Source organism: Glycine soja, chromosome 10 (assembly GCF_004193775.1).
Source record: "Glycine soja cultivar W05 chromosome 10, ASM419377v2, whole genome shotgun sequence".
NCBI lineage: Eukaryota > Viridiplantae > Streptophyta > Magnoliopsida > Fabales > Fabaceae > Glycine > Glycine soja.
This window is the reverse complement of record NC_041011.1, coordinates 14,674,090-14,679,291: the sequence shown is the minus strand read 5'-3', so window position 1 is coordinate 14,679,291 and position 5,202 is coordinate 14,674,090.

Genomic DNA, 5,202 nt, shown 5'->3' with positions numbered 1-5,202 from the left:
CACGGATATAGAACCTCGGTACGAACTTCTACTGGGGCAACGCCGTATTCCTTGGTTTATGGGATGGAAGCGGTACTCCCATTTGAGGTAGAGGTCCCATCCCAGAAGATAATAGTGGAATCAGGCCTAGGAGAGTCAGAGTGGGCTCAAACACGATGCGACCAACTCAACCTTATTGAAGGTAAGCGTTTGACGGCCATGAGCCATGGGCGCCTGTATCATCAAAGGATAAAGAATGTGTTTGACAAGAAGGTACGCCTGCGCAAGTTCAACGAGGGGCACCTTGTGCTAAAAAAGATATCCCACACTATTAAGGATAATCGAGGGAAGTGGGCCCCGAATTACGAAGGACCTTTCGTTGTGAAAAGGGCTTTCTCTGGGGGTGCTCTGATACTCACCAACATGGATGGAGAGGAACTACCCTCGCCCGTGAACTCCGATGTCGTTAAACGATATTACGCTTGAAGTTTGGGGCAATTGAGGGAACCGCTGCATGTTCTTTTATTTTTTGAGTTTTTTGTTCTTCTTGGTTTCCTCCAGGGATTCCCATCCGCTGTAATTGTCTCGTCACGTTTCTTTAAAAGAAGAGAAAATGGGTTGAGGCTGCAGTCCTCACTTTAGTTTTAAACATTGTGTTAGTTTGTAATAACCTGAGTCCTTTTCGCTCAGTTCATGGGGTGCCCCAAACGCTTATTTAAAACTGAACCTAACCAGCTTTCACTAAGAAGATCATTGCATTGAAAACATTCATGCATCCACATACACATGCATATTTTGTGATAACAGGGGCAGAATCGTCTTAGGCCATGGTCAGAAGTCAAGACAAAGTTGACGGTAGAAATCAACCAAGGTAAGACGATGGCTCGGTCACGATTTGCCGTGCATTGTTTGCTTCATACTTTCTGGTACTTAGGGACGGATGCAAATGGAGGATAGGGTCACGACCAACAGGTCGTCGTCCCTTCCCGGTGCTGGACAAGCAGAAAACGTCGTTGCAAGGCAGCCCAGTATGCTTTGAATTTACATTAATTATTACTATTTTTTGTTTAAAATAAGTAATGAATGCCTGATCTAACTTAAGTAGGGGGGGCCATGGTTGCGTTTCCCCTAAAAAAAATTTGGCAGGTTAGCTCGCCTGGGTGAGCTGAGCTCGCCTAGGCGAGCAACCCCTGCACCAGATTATAAAAAAGGAGGGAGGGGAACGTTTTCTGAACCCAAAAACTCCCCCCCCCCCCCTCATTCAAAAAGAGAGAACTCACGAGGCTTGTGGTTTTTGCTTCCCCAAGCCACTTTTGGTTGCATTTTGCTTTCATTTTTGGTATTCCTACTCACTCCAGCAAGTAAGTATTCAATCCTTGATGCGCCCACCAAGTGCTCGGTGAAATGCCTCAATGACATATGAATATGGTTTTGTAAGATTGGGATTGTGGGATTGTTTTATATACATAGGGACAACATAGAGGATTCGGAATAGGTGCCCAAATGCAATTCTAAGCTTAGAAACCCAAGCTCTTAGCTTCAATGCAAGGAAACATGGCTTATGTCTAAAAATCTAAATTTTTGTTTTGAAAGTGGAAAAACATGAAAATTAGGACATGCTTGAGAGGGTTTTCTACTAAGAATTTGGCTGCCCCCATGAGGGATACTTTGCATCTAGGAAACATGGAAAATACCTTTCAATGGTATGGATATATGGTGTGGAATTATCCCTCAAATGTATATAGATGGCATGGAATTTCCTTTTCAAATGCAAGTATGCGCATGACGTAATTAGCTTTCCAATGTGCATATAAATAAATGTGAGTGAAACAACATAAATTTGTATGTTAAATACTTCAAATATGTATAGGTAGTTTGTGATAGCAGAATATTTAGGATGTGATTAGGTGTAAATTTTGACACAATGCCTTGAGCACGAGAATGTGTGTTCTTTTCAAAGATGTATATATATATATGTGTGGTAACTAGAATGTGTTGAATGTCCTTGTATGTTGACATAAATAGTAGGATATTTTACACATACGCATGTTCATAAATGTGCTACATTAATGTGTGCATGAGTTTGTTCTAAATCAGAAAGATTAGCATATCATTTTTGTGTTAAAATAAGCATTATCCTGTAGACTAACTTTCCAAATGTTTGTCTTCATAGGAAATGGCCCCGAGGAAGCTTTCCTCAAAGAGATCTAGGAAGGATGCCGCGGTCGCAGGGACTAGTGCCGCTCCCGAGTTCGATAGCCATCGTTTCAGGAGCGCTGAGCACCAGCAGCGTTTCAAAGCCATCAAGGGATGGTCCTTCCACCGAGAGAGACGCGTCCAGCTCAGGGACGATGAGTACACAAATTTTTAGGAGGAGATAGCTCGGCGGCGTTGGATGTTGCTGGTCACGCCCATGGTCAAGTTTGATCCGGATATAGTTCTCAAGTTTTACGCCAATGCTTGGCCTACAGAGGAGGGCGTACGGGACCTCCGGTCATGGGTAAGGGGCCAGTGGATTCCTTTCGATGCAGACGCCCTCAGTCAGTTCCTGGGATATCCGCTAGTATTGGAGGAGGGCTAGGAGTGCGAATACGGTCAGAGGAGGAACCAGGCCGATGGATTTGATGAGGAGGCCATCGCTCAGCTGCTATGCATACCAGGTCAAGATTTTTCCTGGACCGCTGCCGGGAGACGGGTGTGAATCATGCGCACCAACATGACTACCTTGACCCAGACATGGATGACGTTGCTGCTCAGCAACATCCTGCCCAGCGATCATAATTCCGACCTCCCTCTGCCGAAGTGTCAGCTGGTGTATGCCATCCTGACACGGATGAACATTCATGTGGCTCAACTGATCGCTGATGCCATTTATTTATTTGTAGGTATGCCACCTACCAGGCACCCTCTAGACCCAGATAAGTCTAACAGGGCCCTGGGTTTTTCGACATTGATCATAGGTATGCCACCTACCATGCTTGTTTTGTGCATACATGTCATTTAAACTGTTACGTTAGTGCTTACTTCGTTGTTGTCAATAGTGTTTGTTGAAATTTCGGAACCGTGTAGAGTTTTTCATTTAGGAACGTCGTCCTAAAAATAAAATGAACCAAAAATCCTGATAAAAAGAAAGAAGCGTTGTGAACAAATGTCGTGTCTATGCATATAAAGAAAAGAAAATAGTTTTTTATATATGTAAAAGAAAATAGAAGGATTTTGTGTGTGTAAATAATGTGTGAAAATAAATTTTTGTGTATATGAACGACAAGTGTATGTAAAGAATTTTTTGTATAAACTATGGGTGTGTGTTGGAAAAAATGAAAAAAGGATATCTTTGAACATAAATAGGGTTTGTAAATAGACCGTGTTGACATAAAGAGAAAGGGTTTTAATGCATGTGTGCATAGAAAAAGTTCGTTATGTATAGGAATGTAGGTGTACAAAGGAAAGTTGTTCTCATGGAGGGCAATGGATGTGAATTTTTTTGTGAATATAAAAAAAAAAGAGAAAAGAAAAAAACAAAAAGGAAAAAGAAAGAAAGACCTCGAAGGTCGACATGTTATGGTTAGGAAGCATAAATCATTCGTAGAGAGCAAACATATCTTCTAGCAACAAGGGACTGACGCTAAGAGTTTACTTTCCTGAATAACCGAGATAAGAATGGATGGATTCATTGAACTGATGAAAGGACATAATTTGGAAACGTTGGGTCTATTTGTGTAAATTCCTAACTGTAGTATCACAATGCCATAAACGGGATGCTTGAGTGTCCACCTGGTTGTGGCCATGACTAATTTTGCACATTGTTTCCAAATCATCATTGTTGCGCGTGCCTTGTGGAATAATATGGAAGTTCGGCCCGAGACCGACACCTTGACACACGAATTTGTTTTGTCCTAGATATCAAGATCGGGCTCCCACAATAAAAGACCCCATTGAGACACAACCTTAGACTATTTTGAACCTTGGCCTATAAAAAGAATCCTCATCCTTTCCCCCAAAGCAAAGGACAGCGGAATCTCCTCAAGGGAGAGCAAATAGATTGCTAAAACCCGATCTCCCAAAGAGAGAAATGGAGAGGGAGGAATGAAAAGAAAGAAAAGGAAGAAATGAAAAGAAGGGAAAAGAAGGATTCTCGATCAAAAGATCGGAAGAAAGTAAAAAGGAAAGATCGGAGGAAAACAGAGTAATTCCCGATCAATGAAAGAAAGAGAACAGAAAATCTTCAGACCAGATAAATTTTCGGCAAGGTAAGTGACTGCCGGCAAAGGAAAACCCATTTTTTGGTGGTTCTTCCTTTCGGATTGCCATTCAAAGTCATTCTCGACTGGCAATATCCCGCCCCACATAAACAAATAGGAAAAGACCGAAACACCCAGCTTCCTCTTCAAAAACACTACCCTCGAGAAAATCCTGTTGATCCGTAATCGCCCGTGTGATCTTTGATTCGATAGGAAATCGTGTGCAAAATAAAGTCATGGTGCAGTTATGGTTTGGAGTTAGGGTAAAAAACTTGCCCGTGTGAGTTTGTATACACTATGAGTGATTTATTCCCAGTTTCAGCTTAACCCGATGTTTCCCCTGAATGTTCATTTAAAAGCTAAATGTTGATGTCCTGCCCTTCATTTACGGTTACAAGGAAGATTACCCTTGGCATGGGTATATTGCTTCTCTAAGATATGGTGCTCTCGCGAATGATTTATTTTTCTTTGCAAAAAGCATGTTTGCCTTTTTAGGTGGAAAAAAAACCAATAGACCATTCGGTCCTGCCAACAAATTTTATTCGGAGCCCCATGAATTGATTGTCATTCATGGATCCTCCACCAACGAGTCTGGAGCCCCGCGAATTGATTACCTAGCGCTGTTCGCCAATTCTCCATTCTCCACTTTTATTCGGAGCCCCATGAATTGATTGTCATTCATGCATCCTCCACCAATGAGTCTGGAGCCCCGCGAATTGATTGCCTAGCGCTGTTCGCCTATCCTCCATTCTCCACTTTTATTCGGAGCCCCATGCATTGATTTTCATTCATGCATCCTCCACTATCGAGTCTGGAGCCCCGCGAATTGATTGCCTAGCGCTGTTCGCTTATCCTCCACCCTCGAAATCTTGATTGCCTAACTTTTTCGAAAGCTAAAATACATGATCCGTAAGGATCCGTAACCTTACGGAAAGAAAATAAGTGTCGTTACGAAATTCGTAAAGTTCCGTAACGTTACGGA